Here is a 16,535-nt window from a genome sequence, read left to right on the forward strand (position 1 = left end):
CCTCAGCCTCCTGAGTAGCTGAGAGCATAGGTAGGCAGGCACCACTGTATCCATGCATCCACCTTCTTTTTTCTTTTCTTTCATTCTTTCTGGATTTTTTTTTTTTTTTTTTTAAGATATAGGGCCCTGGGTCTCAAACTCCTGGCTTCAAACAATCCTCCTGCCTTGGCCTCCCAAAGTGTTGGTATTACAAGTGTGAGCACCACACCCAGCCAACATTTTTATAACATCCATTAGTAACCCAAGGAAATTGCTTGGAGAAATACTGAGCTTTAGTTTGGATAAAGTTCTCAATATCCTTGAGAAAAAAAATACAATAACTATTGACAAAGCTATGCCCATTTACAGCTGGCTCTGATAAGAAAATTCTTCTCCCAAGCCCTCTGGTCTTACCTGAAATCAGTAATGCTTGGGTATAAATTTAAAAATCAAACAATATTTGAGTACAGAAGTACCACGTGGCATAGAGAAAATGTATTAGGTGTGTGAGGAGAATTTTCTGATCTTTTAATCTCAGTGGTCTTGTCTCACATTTAAATACCAATATACATACTGTCTAATTATTTAGGCTATTCCATCTCCTTGAAATCTCTATGGATATTAATTTCAGTAGTTCTGGAAAACTTTATTTTTGTTATTAACAAAGATCTGCCAAGTGGCAAGTATTTTACTATCTTAATTGCCACTTTTTACATAAGATAAATGCCATACATAAGAATTATTTTATCTATGAAAATAGCTACTATGTGTCATGTATCACATTCAAAGGCAGTGATGTAAAATTTCACTTTTGTATAGTACAGGGAAGGAATTTAAAAATGTTCAGCCATTTCCCATTTAAAGATGACAAAACATAAATTTCTCAGAATAAACTGGTACACAGTCCTAACTTCCTTCCACTCTACCCAACTTGCTCACAAATTAATATTACTGTATCACACATTATGGCTGGCAAATCCATTTGAGATATGAACGTCATTTAATTTTCACAATAGCTCTATGGTGGATACAAATATTATCTTTAGTCCCCAGGGATTATCTTGCTTGTCTCCTTCATTTTTTGATGAGGAAGGTGAGATTCCTAAAAGATGGTATGACTCTATCAAGGTTATTCCACCAACTGCAGTACCCAAATTAAAAACTAGTATTTTAGTCTATATGTGCTACTATAAAAAACAAATTTACAAGCAAAGATCTGTCAGGTGGCAAATATTTATAGAAATTTATTTCCCATAGATGTGAAGTCTGGGAGGTTCAAAATCAAGGCATAGACAGGTTCTGTGGCTGGTGAGAGATGCTCTCTGTTTCAAGATGGTGCCTTGAATGTTGTGTCCTCATACGGGCCAAGAAAGAAGGGCAAAAGGGACTGAATCTTGTGTGAAACCTCTCTTATAAGGACCTTAGTCACATTCATGAGGGAGGAGTTCTCATTGCCTAACCTCCAGAAGGCCACAACTTTTAATACTATTGCACTGGAGATTAAGTTTCAACATGAATATTGGAGGGGATGCAAACATTCATACTATAGCACTTAGGTGACCTGAAAACTAGGACAGTGCCCAGTCTACTATGAGTCCTAAGGCTGAAAAGGAATTGTAATATTATACTCCATATTTTAAGAGAATATTCCCACTTATAAATATTTTTTTCATTAAATCACATCCCAGTATTTTTCCCTGTTGGTATAGGCATCAAATTACAGGCCACATTAGTTTATAACCTAAACTCCAAAATTGAGGAAGGTCAAGTAATATATATACTTCATTATTTACCAGTCTTATGGAACATTAAGAATAAACTGAAAAGTGAACTTCAGGCCCATAGGGAAGTAAGTAGTGTCAGACACTATGATTTATGTTTTGTTACCAGTTAAAATCCAACTAGCAAGACAAATCAATACAGAAAGTATTATCCTTCACAGAGAAACTAATAAACCTTTCTGAGTTCTCTCAGCTAATAAGCGTACTGGAGTTTGAATCTGGGTCTCTCTGATGCTGAACCTTGTTAATTCCATTTCAAAACAGTGCTTTGGATTTTGCTTCAATGACTTCATAGTGCAGAAAAAGATGCCGACATGTCGTTAACTGAAAGTAAATTGCTCTAAAATTATTTTGATGGTTGGAAAAATCTATTTAACTGTTGGCAAATCTAGACAGTTTTCTAAATAAGAACTGTACGTCTTAGTACAATATTGCTGTGATAGTTCTCTGGGGATAGGTGTTTGGCTGCAAAGATAAATATACCTCAGGTTCATTTTTCTATAGTTAATATGTAGAAGTTAGATTTTAATCAGTAAGGCTAAATGCCACAGCTACAGAAGTATAAATCTCTTAGTGATAATCCATAGTAGTGCATGGAATTCTACTGTAAACAGGTAAATTGTGCCTATTTAACTTGCTTTTCCCCAATACATCATATAAACATGTTATATATTTTATTTACTTAATAATAATGATGATGGCTAAAATGCATTTAGATGAACAATAGATGTGACAGTTGTGTTAGGTGCATTTTGTTATTGAATCCTTACTGCAGCTACATGATATAAACATGGAGATTATTCCTATAATTCAGATGAAGAAACTAAGTCTCAGGGATGTGATATAACTTGCTGGATTATACAGCTTGTTATTGGCGTTGTGGCTTGGCTGTCTGACCCAAGAACTTGTGCCCTTAATAACTACATTCTTATAGGTACTTACAATACACAAAGACACATATTGGGTGCCCTGGGGCATGCAGAAATTAGTGCTGATAATACCAAATCAACATATTCTGCAATAAAGCCACTCTGCAAAAGCGATCATGTGTATTTCCAAAATGATTCTGACTGTGCAGTTTTATCCACATTGACCATTGTATTGATTATAAAGAAAAAACATCTGCTTTTCTATATTAAACCAACAGCAAAATAATCATACACGGCTACTCATTATAAAGAAGCAAATCCTTAACTAGGCTTTGTAATGAAATGAGGGAACACTGTTAAAGGGCTGACTTGTGTCTCCTCAACATTTATATGTTGAAGTATTAACCCCTAGTACTTTAGAAGGTAACAGTATTCAGCAATAGTGCTTTAAAGAGATAATTAATTTAAATGCATTCATGAGGGTGGGCCCTAATGCAATATGACTTGTTCCTTACTAAAGAGGAAATTAGGACATAGAAACAGAGGGAGGACCATGTGAAAACCCGGGGAAGGCAGCCATCTGTAAGCTGAGGAGAAAGGCCTCCAAAGTAAAAACCCTGCTGGCACCTTCGTCTCAGACTTCCCGCCCCCAGAATTGTGAGAAAATAAACTTCTGTTGTTTAATTTGAAGCCACTGAGTCTGCGGTACTTTGCAGAGTACAGAGAAGACTGATAGAAGTACCGTGGCATACTTCTCTACATTAAGCATAGTGGTCAGGTTTAAGGAAAACTAGACTGAAAAGTGGTCCTTTTGACAAACATGTTTTGTGGGAAAATTCTCGATACTTTTCTGGATAAAAATCTCTATTTTCAAAGGAGAAATCATCCATTTAAACTGGCACATTTTTTACTTAGAGGAATGGTTTTGAAATTTGGCCGAACACAGGACTCTCTCAGGAACTTTAAAGAAGATATCAGTGTTGGAGCCACACAGCAGGCATTTCCATTTAATTGATTGGGGTGTGGCCTGCACATCCAGATTTTAAAAGCTCCCCAAGTGCTTCTCATATCTTTGTATTAGACCCCAGGATTGAAAACCCTGGTTTAGAGAGCAGTTTAGTAGGTAGAATTTAAGAATTTAATATTGGATATGTCCACAAGGTGGCGTATTATTGCATTTAAAAGAATTAACATTGAGAAATGTTTCCAAAATGCAACTATGTACAATTGCATGTAGAACAAATTGGAGTTATGTTGAAATTACACCAGACAGAAGCAATGATAAAATGAGTCACAATCTTCTGAAAAGACCTGCATTTGATTAACTCATGGTAATTCTGCCTTCAACAACAGGTCCACTCTGGGCCACCATGATAATGTTCTTGGCTGCCAGGCCTTTTACCAATGATTACTCGAGCAGAACCGTGACCTTTCCCTTACCGTCTCTACAACTTCTCCAGGTCCTTTAGAACCCTTTGGCAACAGGGTAATAGGACAGATGCTTGCCATTATACATGGCATAGAATCCTGATTCAACCACACGAATATTCAGTTCACTGTGCTTTACAAATGGACACCATATACACTGAAAAATGTAGGAATTGCCCAAACATGCAAATTTAACTGTTGTTAGGAGATACACCAACCTCTTCTCAAATTTGGGAAATTATACCATCCCAGAAAACACTTAGCATATCTGCGATATTTTTTTTAAGTAAAAAGCTTTTAACCATTACAGAAAATATTCTACACTTTAATGATTGCTTTAAAAATCTTCTCTTATTCACTATTGAATGGCCATGATAGTAAGGGACAGGGAGAAAAGCCATAAGAGTTTTAAATGCAAATATCTACCAAGGGAACCATTCCTTAACCACCCCTGATACCCTGCCAGCATCCAGATATTTCTGCTACCAAATCTCTGAGTTATATAAAGGTTTTTGTTTCCAAGGAAACCACTGACATCTATGGAATTTAATGAACATAAAAAAGGAACTATGCCATATAATTTACATCTAAAGATAAATGTGAATAGCTGTCAAAACCATCACATGCACACATACACACAGAGATCATTCAGTAAATTTTTAGCCCTATTTTGCTCCATTTAGGAAAGATGTAAATAAACACACATTTATAGTAACAGAATGGTGAAACAAGCCAAAAAAGCAAACCAAAAAAACTATTGACACATGTTAGGTAAATTAAGAAATAGTTGGAGCCAAGAATAAGGGTCAAAGGTCGATCTCCTTAGCAACCAGGAGAAAAAAGGAGACACCTTTAATTTTGTCATAGAAAGAGTTTTCTTCTTCTTTCCTAAACCTCAAATACCTATACCAAATTTTATGATTGTGCTTTCACATAATGGTGAAATCTGTACAAAGTCAGAGAAACAGCTGATGATCAGCAATGGGGGACAATAAATAAAGCATTCATTTCAACTCCAGGCCTCATGGATGATTCACTGAAACCACTGTTGTATAACATCCAAATAACAGCTCATTATGAGATTTATATATTGGCATCCAGATTCTATGATGAGCTATTTGAGATTTGACAACCCTTAAACAAATGGCCTAATTTGAACATAAGCAGGAAACACTCATGACATAAGGAAAAAAATGAAAGCCTATATAAAAGGGCATCGTCAGAAAAGTTACAAGTATGCTAAAGTGAAGTCTCCACAAAGGAAGAAAAGCTAGAAGGGAATTCATCATTTGACCTGAATTCACCATTTGATTCCCCTCCTTGAAATATTTTTTAGGCATCCAGAATATGCACTCTTCTGGTTCTTCTCCCTCCTCACTAACTGCTCCTTCTGTTTCTTCCTTTTTAAAAAAAAAAAAAAAAAAGTGGTAAAACATACATAACATATAATTTGCCATTTTAAAGCATGCAGCTGAATGACATTAAGTAGATTCACACTGTTGTGCAACCATCACCACCAACCATCTCTAGAACTTTCTCATCTTCTCAAACTTAAACTCTGTACCCACTAAACAATAACTCCTCATTTTCTCCTCCTCCAGCCCTGGTGACCACCATGCAACTTTCTACAATGTAACAATAGCTACAAGCACACCTCATTTTATTGCACTTTGCTTTACTGTGCTTTGCAGATATTGAGGGTTTTTCTGTTTCTTTCAGATTGAAGATTTGTGGCATTCCTGAGTCCAGCAAGTCTATTGGTGCCATTTTTACAATAGCATGCATATGCTTCATGCATCTGTGTCACGTTTTGGTAATTCTCACAATATTTTAATAATTAGTATATCTGTCATGGTGATCTGTGATCAGTGATCTTTGATGTTACCATTATAATTGTTTGGAGCATCAGGAACTGCACCCATATAAGATGTTGAATTTAATGAATAAATGTTATGTGTGTACTGACTGCTCCATTGACCAGCTGTTCACTTATCTCTCTCCCTCTCCTGGGGCCACCCTATCCTCTGAGACACAACAATATTGAAATTAGGCCAGTTAATAACCTTACAATGGTCTCTAAGTGTTCAAGTGAAAGGAAGAATCATGCATCTCTCACTTTAAGTCAAAAGCTAGAAAGAATTAAGCTGAATGACGAAGGCATGTCAAAAGTCAAGGTAGGCCAAAAGCTAGGCTACTTGTGCCAAACAGCCAAGTTATAAATGCAAAGGAAAAGTCCTTGAAGGAAATTAAAATTGCTAATCCAGTGAACACACAAATGATAAGAAAGCAAAACAAGCTTATTGCTGATAGGGAGAAGGTTTGAGCCATCTGGATAGAAGATCAAACCAGCCCCAATGTTTCCTTAAGCTAAAACCTAACCCAGAAAGGCCCTAATTCTTTTCAGTCCTATGACAACTGAGAGAGGTGAGGAAGCTGCAAAAGAAAAGTATGAAGCTAACAAAAGTTGGTTCATGAGGTTTAAAGAAAGAAGGCTTCTCCATAACATAGAAGTGCAGGGTGAAGCAGGAAGTGCTGATGGAGAAGCCACAGCAAGTTACCCAGAAGATTTGGCTGAGATCATTGATGAAGGTAGCTACACCAAACAACAGGTTTTCAATGTAGACAAAACAGCCTCCTGTTGGAAGATGATGCCATCTAGTACCTTCATATCTTGAGAGAAGTCAATGCCTGGCTTCAGAGTGTCAAAGGATAGGTTGACTCTCTTGTTAGGCGTTAAGGCAGTTAGTGACTTTAAGTGGAAGCCAATGCTCATTGACCATTCTGGAAATCTTAGAGCCCTTGAGAATTATGCTAAATCTATTCCATGTGTTCTCTATAAATAGAATGAATAAAGACAGCATATATGTTCACAGCATAATTTACTAAATACCTTAAGCTTACTGTTGAGGCCTAATGCTGAGAAAAGATCTCTTTTGAAATATTCCTGCTCAGTGACAATGCACCTGGTTATACAAGAGCTCTGATGGTGATATACAAGGAGAATAATGTTGTTTTATACCAGCTAACACATCCATTCTGTAGTCCATAAATCAATAAGTTTGAGTATCAAATTTTATTATTCAAGAGATACTTTATGTAAGGCTACCACTGCTATAGATAGGGATTTTTCAGATAAATGTGGGATAAGCAAATTGAAAACCTTTTGGAAGAATTCACCATTCTAGATGCCATTAATAACATTCATAAATCATGGGAGGAGGTCAAAATATCAACAATAACAGGAGTTTTGAAGAAGCTGATTCCAATCCTCATGGACAACTTTGACTTCAGTGGAGAATGTCACTCTAGTTGTAGTAGAAATTGCAAGAAGACAACAATTATTGGAACCTAAAGATGTGACTGTTTTGCTGCAATTTTATAGTAAAACTTGAATGGGGAGGCAGGGCCAAGATGGCCAACTGGGAGCAGTGGTGACCAGAGGCTCCATTGAAAAGAGCCATAACAACATGTGAATCCTGCACCAGTAACCAAGGTATTCAGGTTCTCTGATCATAACTGACTAGGCAGCTGGCATGATCTATGGAAAAGAAGGAAGAGCAGTGTGGTCCTCCAAGAGAGTCACATGGGGCAGGGAAGCCCTCACCCCCCAGCCAAGGGAGGTGATGAGTGAGTGTGCTACCCAGCAGGGGAAACTGTGCTTTTTTCCATGGAACTGTGCAACCTACGGATTGGAAGATCCCTCTCATGAACCCATGTCATTGGGGCCTAGGGTCCCAATTCAAGCTGTGTCGATTCTCAACAGCCTCTCAACTAGAATCTGCTTAAGCCTGCCGAGCTCCTGGGAGGGAGGGGTGACCAGCACCACAGCTGTGGCTGCCTGCTGTCTAGGCCATTTGAACTCTTTGGAGGAGGGGCAGCAGCTAGCCCTGGGACTCATAACTGCCTGTCACACTAAGCTCCCTGGGTGGGAGAAGCGCGGCGTTCATCTCTATAGCTCCAGGCCACACTTTTCCACTTTTGGGGCCAGGGAGGCTAAGCGGCTTGGTCCCAAGAGGTTCCCCACAGCCCAACACACCAGCTGTGGCAGACTGCAGCAAAGCACCTCTTGAGGCCTGACCCTGACTCATCCTTTCTCACTCGGTGGGACTGCTCTGCAGGAACTCCAGCTCCAGTCAGAAGCTCAGGGAAAGAACACTGATTTTCCTGGTCCTGAGTCCAAGAGAGAGGGGTGACCACAGTTTCTGTGGACCAGCAGACTTAGCCTTTCATTATGATAGTTCTGAAAAATCTAGGCAGCCCAGATGAGTGGGTTTCCCCCCAGAGAAGCACATCCCCTCCAACAAGGGACAGCCAAAGTACTTCATTAAATGGGTCTTACTCCCCACGCCACCCAACTGGGTAAGACTCTCAAACAGGGTTGTCACAAACCCTCTATAGGAGGGATCCCACTGGCATCAGGTTGGTGCCCCTTGAGGTCAGAGATGCCCAAAGAAGGAGCAGGCACCCATCTTTACTATTCTCCAGCCTCCTTGAGTGATATCTCCCGGCATGAGAGCAAACCAGATAAATAGGGCCTGAAGTGAAACCCAGGAAACTGCAGAAGCCCTACAGAAGAGGGAAGTGACCACTGAAAGAAAAACAAACAGAAAGCAACAATAACAGCATCAACAACACAAAAGTCCCCACAAAAACCCCATCCAAGGGTCAGCAGCCTCAGAGATCAAAACTAGACAAACTCATGAAGATGAGACAGAATCAAAAACAATAACAACAACAAAAAAACACACTGAAAACCCAAAATGCCAGAGTGCCTCTTTGAGTCCAAAGGATCACAATGCCACTCCAGCAAGGGTGCAGAACTGGATGGAGGATGAGATGGACAAACTGACAGAAGCAGGCTTCAGAAGATGGATAATAAAAAACTCCACTGAGCTAAAGGAGCACGTTCTAACCCAATGCAAAGAATATAAGAACCTTGATATAACGTTAGTGGAGCTAACTAAAAAAACCAGTTTAGAGAGGAACATAAATGACCTCATGGAGCTGAAAAAAAAAACAGCCTGAGAACTTTGTGAACCATCCACAAGTATCAATAGCTGAATTAAACAAGTGGAAGAAAGGATATCAGAGTTTGAAAAGCATTCCTTTACACTAACAATAGACAAGCAGAGAGCCAAATCATGAATGAACTCCCATTCACAACTGCTACAAAGAGAATAAAATACCTAGGAATACAGCTAATGAGGGATGTAAAGGACCTCTTCAAGGAGAATTACAAACCACTGCTCTTTAAAATAAGAGAGGACCCAAACAAAGGGAAAGACATTCCATCTTCATTAATAGGAAGAATCAATATCATGAAATGGCCATACTGCCCAAATTTATAGATTCAATGTTATTCCCATCAAACTACCATTGACATTCTTCATGGAATTAGGAAAAAAAAAACTACTTATAATTTCATATGGAATCAAAGAAGACATTGTATAACCAAGACAATACTGAGCAAAAAGAACAAAGCTGGAGGCATCACACTAGCTGACTTCAAACTACATGACAAGGCTGCAGTAATCAACACAGCATTTCACTGGCACCAAAACAGACATACAGAACAAATGAAACAGAACAGAGACCTCAGAAATAACACCACACATCTGAAACTATGTGATTTTTGACAAACGTGACAAAAACAAGCACCTATGCAATAAATGGTGCTGGAAAAACTGGCTGGTCACATGCAGGAAACTGAAACTGGACCCCTTCCTTACACCTTATGTAAAAATTAACTCAGGATGGATTAAATACTTAAATGTGAAACCCAAAACCATAAAAAAATCCTGGAAGAAAACCTAGGCAATGCCATTCAGGACATAGGTATGTGCAAAGACTTCATGACAAAAATGTCCAAAGCAATTGCAACAAAAGCCAAACTTGACAAACGGGATTTAATTAAACTAAAGAGCTTCTGCACAGGAAAAGAAATCATCATCAGAGTGAACAGGCAATCTATAGAATGGGAGAAATTTTTTGCTATCAACCCATTTGACAAAAGTCTAATATCTAGAATTTACAAGAAACTTAAACAAATTTACAAGAAAAAAAATACCACCATCAAAAGTGGACAAAGGATACAAAGAGAAACTTCTCAAAAGAAGACATTTATGCAGCCAGGAAACATATGAAAAAGAGCTCAACACCACTGATCATTAGAGAATACAAATCAAAACCACAATAAGATACCATCTTATGCCAGTCATAATGGCAATCACTATAAAGTCAAGAAACAATAGATGCTGGTGAGACTGTGGAGAAATAGGAATGCTTTTACACTGTTGGTGGGAATGCAAATCAGTTCAACCATTGTGGAAGACAATATGGTGATTCCTCAAGGATCTAGAACCAGAGATACAATTTGACCCGGCAATCCCATTACTGGGTATATACCCAAAGGTATATAAGTCATTCTACTATAAAGACATATGCACATGTATGTTTATTGCAGCACTATTTACAATAGCAAAGTCATGGAACCAACCCAAATGCTCATCAATGATAGGATAAAGAAAATGTGGTACATATACACCATGGAAAACTATGCAGCCATACAAAGTAATGAGATAATGTCCTTTGCAGGGATGTGGATGAAGCTGGAAGCCATTACCAAACTAACAGGAACAGAAAACCAAACACCACATGTTCTCATTCAAGTGGGAGTTGAACAATGAGATCATGTGGACACAGGGAGGGGAACAACACACACCAGGGTCTATTGGGGGTGGGGTTGAGGGGAGAGAACTTAAGAGGATGAGCCTGTAGATGCAGCAAACCACCATGACACGCATACACCTGTGTAACAAACCAGCATGTCCTGTACATGTACCTGGGAACTTAAAGTAAAATTAAAAACATAAAATAAGAAATAAAAATAAATGAAACTTGAACAGACAAGGAGTCGCTTTTACAAATGAGCAAAGAAAGTGGTTTCTTTAAATGGAATCTACTCCTGGTGAAGATGCACATTTTAACATTGTTGAAATGACAACATAAGATTTAGAATATTACATAAACTTGGTTGTTAAAACAGAAGCAGGGTTTGAGAGGATTGACTCCAATTTTGAAAGTAGTTATACTGTGGATAAAATATCAAGCATCATTTCGTGCTACAGACAAATCTTTCTTGCAAAGAAGAGTCAATCAATGTTGCAAACTTCATTGCTGTCTTATTTTAAGAAGTTATCACCGCTACCCTAATCTTCAGTATCCACTACCCTGAATAGCCAGCAGCCTTCAATATCAAGGCAAGACCAGCTGTGACTTGCTGAAAACTCAGATGATCATTAGCGTGTTTTAGCAATAAAATATTTTTAATTTAATTTTAAAATTATGTCCAAAAACTGATGTTTTAAGACATAAAGCTATTGCACATGTAATGGACTACAGTATAGTGTAATCATAGCTTTTATATGCAGCAGGAAACAAAAAGATGAGTATTACTTATGTTTTTTTCAATATTCACTGTATCATGGTGGTCTGGAACCGAATCCGCAATGCTGCTTTGGTGTGCCTGTACCTCATATAGGAATAGAGTCATACTATATTGGTCCTTTTGTGTCTAGTTTATTTCACCCAGCACAATGTCTTCAAGATTCCTTCAGGTTGCGTCAAAATTTCATTCTGTTTTAAGGCTAAACTATATTCCATTGTAAGTATATGCTACATTTTGTATATCCATCCATCCATCAATGGACATTGGTATACAATTATCTGTTCAAGTTCCTGCCTTCTATTCTTTTAGGTATATACCATTCTTAGTCTCTTTTGCTGTTTCCTCCAAGTTTCCTCAAAGTTTAAATGCAGGCAATCTCATGTCTCAGATTTCAGTCCTCTTTCGTTTATACCTATCTATATTCCTTAAGAGACTTCACCCAGGCTTTGAGCTTCAAATACCCAAATTTATATCTCCAGGGCCAACATCTTCCCTGAACTCCAGACTTGTGTCTAAATGTCCTGACATTATCAGCTAAAAGTCTAGCAAGCATCTCAACATTTAAATATCCAAAACCAAATTTTGGATTTTTTTCTCTTTAAATATGTTCTTCCTCGCTTCTCATCTGAGGACATGACAACCCAATTTTCCCGATTTTCTAGGTCAAAACACTAATAGTTGTTCTAGAATCTTTTCTTTTGCTCATACTTCACATCTAATACATTACCAAACTGTGTCTCTATCTTAAAACATATTCAGATGCTATCATTTTGTTCACCACTTCTCCAGCTACCACCTTGGGCATAAGTCATCATCTGCACCCCAGGATATCTGCAGCAGCTATTTAGTTGGTCTGGTGGTTGCTGCTTCTTTTCTCTTCTGTAGTTTACTCTCAACAGCCACCAGTGGAACTTTTGAAAGCTCAGATCTTGTCGTTTCTCTGCTCAGAACTTTTAGATGCCTTCCTTCTTCGATCAGAAGAAAAGCCCATGTCATTTTCATGGCCTACAGGCCTGGACTCTACCGAAACCATGCTGGCCTTCTTCTATGCCTGAAACACGCTTTGCTTTTGCTGTATTCCCTTTTTCTATGTAGCCACATTTCATGTTTCTATGCCTGAAACATGCTTTGCTCTTGCTGTAAAGAGGAATGCTCTCCCTCACTAAATTCATGTCTCTACTCATGACTGCATCCTATCAAGAGACCTCACCCCATTATGGCTCTGTAAAGCAGCAGACCCCTTCTCAGCACTCATTGTCTTGGGTCTCCAATTCTGCTTTATGCTTCTCAGTGAGTGGAACTTAACTGTTATCCATTTCCCCTACCCTGTGAGGCACTGGAACCTGCTGATAGGTCTGTTGGCCATGGTATGCATTGCTTTCCAATTCTTCGTTGAATGATATCAGGTTGGTAGCCTGAAATTTGGCTCCATAGAAATAGTTACAAAGGAAATCAGCCAACACAACAAATCAGGAATTTCTTTTCTTCTTTTTAAGACCCAGTTAAAAAGTCCCACTACTTCCTCACTCTTAAATAAAATGCTGTATGACAGCAGAGTTGTTCTTCTTTTTGCTCATTGCTGTTTTCCAGTACCTGTGACAGTACCTGGCAGAAATAGTCACTCAATGACTCTGTCTAATCAGTAAAGAATGAAGTAAAAAAGCCATCATTTTAATGTAGAGATTAGGAAAGAAAAGCCTAACCAATTTTTAAAATTTGATTTTATCTAATCTACCTTATGTGATTCTGGTGATACTACGTACCATCTAGAATTTAATTGTGGCCTAGATATTTACAAAAATTAAAATTAACATTACATATCTGAAATAACTGCCCTTTACCAATAGAATAAACTAATTGTCAGATCAGTACTCCAAGCAGTTTATTTTGTATAACTATTAAAATATTTTTCAATGACATTGCTGCATGCATTCTTGAGAGCTGGAAATTGTCAGTATGCAGTTTTCATGTACTCAAGTTGGGAGGGCCTCTGTGACCATCAGGTTGCTCCCTGTGGCATCCAAAAGCAATCCTAGAATGCCTCTGAGAAGCCACACATAAAGAAGCTTGACACAAGTCTTTAATTCTTTTTGTTGGCATAGCACCTTACCTTGGCTAGAGCGTGACTTTTTGTTTTGGGTTCACTTGGTTTGGATGACAAAGGTAAGAAGTTTCAGGTTACGTAAACATATTCAACATCAGTTTTAGAATATGCAAGATGGAAAGTCTTGGGTGTTTAACTTTGCAATTTAAAAGCTGGAAGCAAGGGCTAATGGAACTTACACACCTAAAACCATTTACTCCATCATCCATTTCATAGATGAGGAAGCAGAGGTGCTGGCAGACAGTACAACTTCTTCTTTTTATTTATTTATTTATTTATTTATTTATTTGAGATAGAGTTTCGCTCTGTCACCAGGAGCCAGGCTGGAGTGCAGTGGTGTGATCTCGGCTCACTGCAACCTCCGCCTCCCAGGTTCAAGCAATTCTCCTGCCTCAGCCTCCCGAGTAGCTGGGACTACAGGCACGTGCCACCACGCCCAGCTAATTTTTGTATCTTTAGTAAAGACAGGGTTTCACCATGTTGGCCAGGATGGTCTCCATCTCTTGACCTCGTGATCCACCCACCTCAGCCTCCCAAAGTGCTGGGATTACAGGCGTGAGCCATCACACCTGGCCAGCACAACTTTATGCCTGTTAACGGCAAAGCTGGCACTTGAACCCACATCTCCATTTTCCTAGTTTCACCTACTTTTCCATACCTCTAAGCACTCAGTACAGCTGAGAATCATGAGGATGAGGAAATTACTTGTGCAGCATAATTTTTGAAACTTCTCCGCTATGTATTGCCCACAGTAAAAATTACACTTCATACTGTGACTCAGAACATACAGCAGTAACATGCATGAAAAAAGCTTCACAAAACAACTTACTCTGTACAAGACAAGTTTCTTTTCTACTCTTGGCAAGTTTGTTTTATTTTATGAAAGCTGCACATGAGCCACTCAATGGCTCTGATGGGTCAGAAACTAATAATACATCAGAGGCCACAGTGATAAATACTTTTTTTAAAAGCAAAGATCTTTTTGAAGTGATGATCCAGAAAGTACATGTATATAGCACAGACAAGAAGTTTATGCCACAGCATCTTGCCCTTACATGTGCTTCACAAACCTGGGAGGGTGGAATGAGGGAGAGAGAAAGCAAGAAATAAAAGTAAGTACATTTTAGATTTCAAATGATACCATGCTTCTTTTCTTTTGGTTTTTACATGTAGATAAAAATCTCCCAAATTCTCTCTCATGTGAAATTTAAAAACTGGTAACTTGAACAAAGGTTATATACAGAAAAGAAGATCTGGAATTGCATGTATTGTGTTGGGTGTTGACATTTAAATTCATAAACAGGGTAACACATGGAAGCTTTTCCATTTCCTATAAATGTTATTTCAAATCACAGCAGGCACAGAAAACAGTTCGTTTTCAACTAGATCTTGAATTTTTATGTATGAGATGCTGTAAAAAACAAATAATATGAATATAGAGATAAATATTTGTGGGGTGCCTGGGTATTTTGACAAATATCTGTTTCACAAATGTCCTTCCTTCCTTTATGGTCTGTAAGCCCCCGCAGAAATTCTTGCACTCAATCTGTCCTTTTGTTACATTGCCTTCCTGTCACAAGTTTCAAAGCTTTATTCACTTTATCCTGATCTCTTCACACTTTTAATCTTCTACTCTAAGTCCTACTGCTGCTTTTGTTCTAACCAACTCAATGGTCTAGTTTTCCTCTTGCAGGCCTACACCTTCTACAGGGTAGTTATACTGTAATCCTGATGTAATTATCTGAGGGACAGTTAGTCTCTTTTTTAGCCCACCCCATAAGAAACTGTTAGGTGGGGAGGCCAGGAGCTGCCAAGCGTGGTGTGCAAAGGGTAGTATCCAAGGGGAACCTGAAGATGGAAAAGGACCCTGTATTCGTCTGTTCTCACACTGCTATAAAGAACTTCCTGAGATGGTAGTTAATAAAACAAAGAAGTTTAATTGACTCATAGTTTTGTATGACTGGGGAGGCCTCAGGAAACTTACATTTATGGTGGAAGATAAAGGGAAGGCAGGCACCTTTTTCACAAGGTAGCAGGAGAGAGAATGAACTCAGGAGGAACTACTGAACTCTTATAAAACCATCAGATCTCGTGAGAACTCACTGACTATCAGGAGAACAGAAGGGGAACTGCCCCCATGGTTCAATTACCTCCACCTGGTCTCTCCCTTGATACAAGGGGATGATGGGGATTATAATTCAGGATGAGATTTTGGGTGGAGACACAGACAAACCATATCAGAACCCCTTCCAGAACCTTGGATGGCATATTGATAAAAAAAAAAAAAAGAGGCACCTAGTATTTGGTGACATTAATTGAGCAGTGGAATGAAACTTTACCTGAATTTGGCAATTCCACTGAAATTTTCAATACATTCTAGTCATTTTCAATAAATTATATTCTTAGTTATCCAATTTGAGCAGGAAATTTGAAGATGTTAAACTGACAGTAATAGCAACTTCTTTCTTGCCTGTCAACCTCCTTTGAGATAAGCCCCTCTTCTGATCCTTCTTGCTGACATAAACTCTTCCAAATTAAGTGAGTGAAATGAAAAGTGGCCTTCTATAATTCTGACTTGAATTTTTTAGTGATAACAAAAACAACAATGTTACTACCAACAATATTGCCTAATATTTAGTAAGTACTTATTATATACCAATAGCAAGTTAAGGCAGCGGTGCTCAAATTTTGTGCAAATTTGTTTTTCAAATCCGTGACGCCCACACCACACCTATAGCAATTTGATTTTTATGGTATCAGCATTTCTGGAGGTGGAAAACACACATCAGCATTTTTTAAAGTTTCCCAGGCAATTCCATGAGCAGTTAAATTTGAGAACTCCTGTGCTAAAGATTTGCTAATGAATTATTTCTTGTAATCCTTATAGCAATCATTTCAAGTACTTATTATTATCATTATCATTGCCA

At 38.3% G+C, this 16,535-nt stretch overlaps 1 protein-coding gene across 2 annotated transcripts in view; it reads right to left on the reverse strand.

Moving 5' to 3' along the window:
* Positions 1–16,535, reverse strand: part of PLCB1 (phospholipase C beta 1) — a 757,711-nt gene that overhangs the window by 506,330 nt on the left and 234,846 nt on the right. The gene's annotated exons all lie outside the window — the stretch shown is intronic.

The sequence above is a fragment of the Sapajus apella genome, unplaced genomic scaffold (assembly GCF_009761245.1).
Source record: "Sapajus apella isolate SASKATOON/1434 unplaced genomic scaffold, GSC_monkey_1.0 scaffold33, whole genome shotgun sequence".
NCBI classification, from domain to species: domain Eukaryota; kingdom Metazoa; phylum Chordata; class Mammalia; order Primates; family Cebidae; genus Sapajus; species Sapajus apella.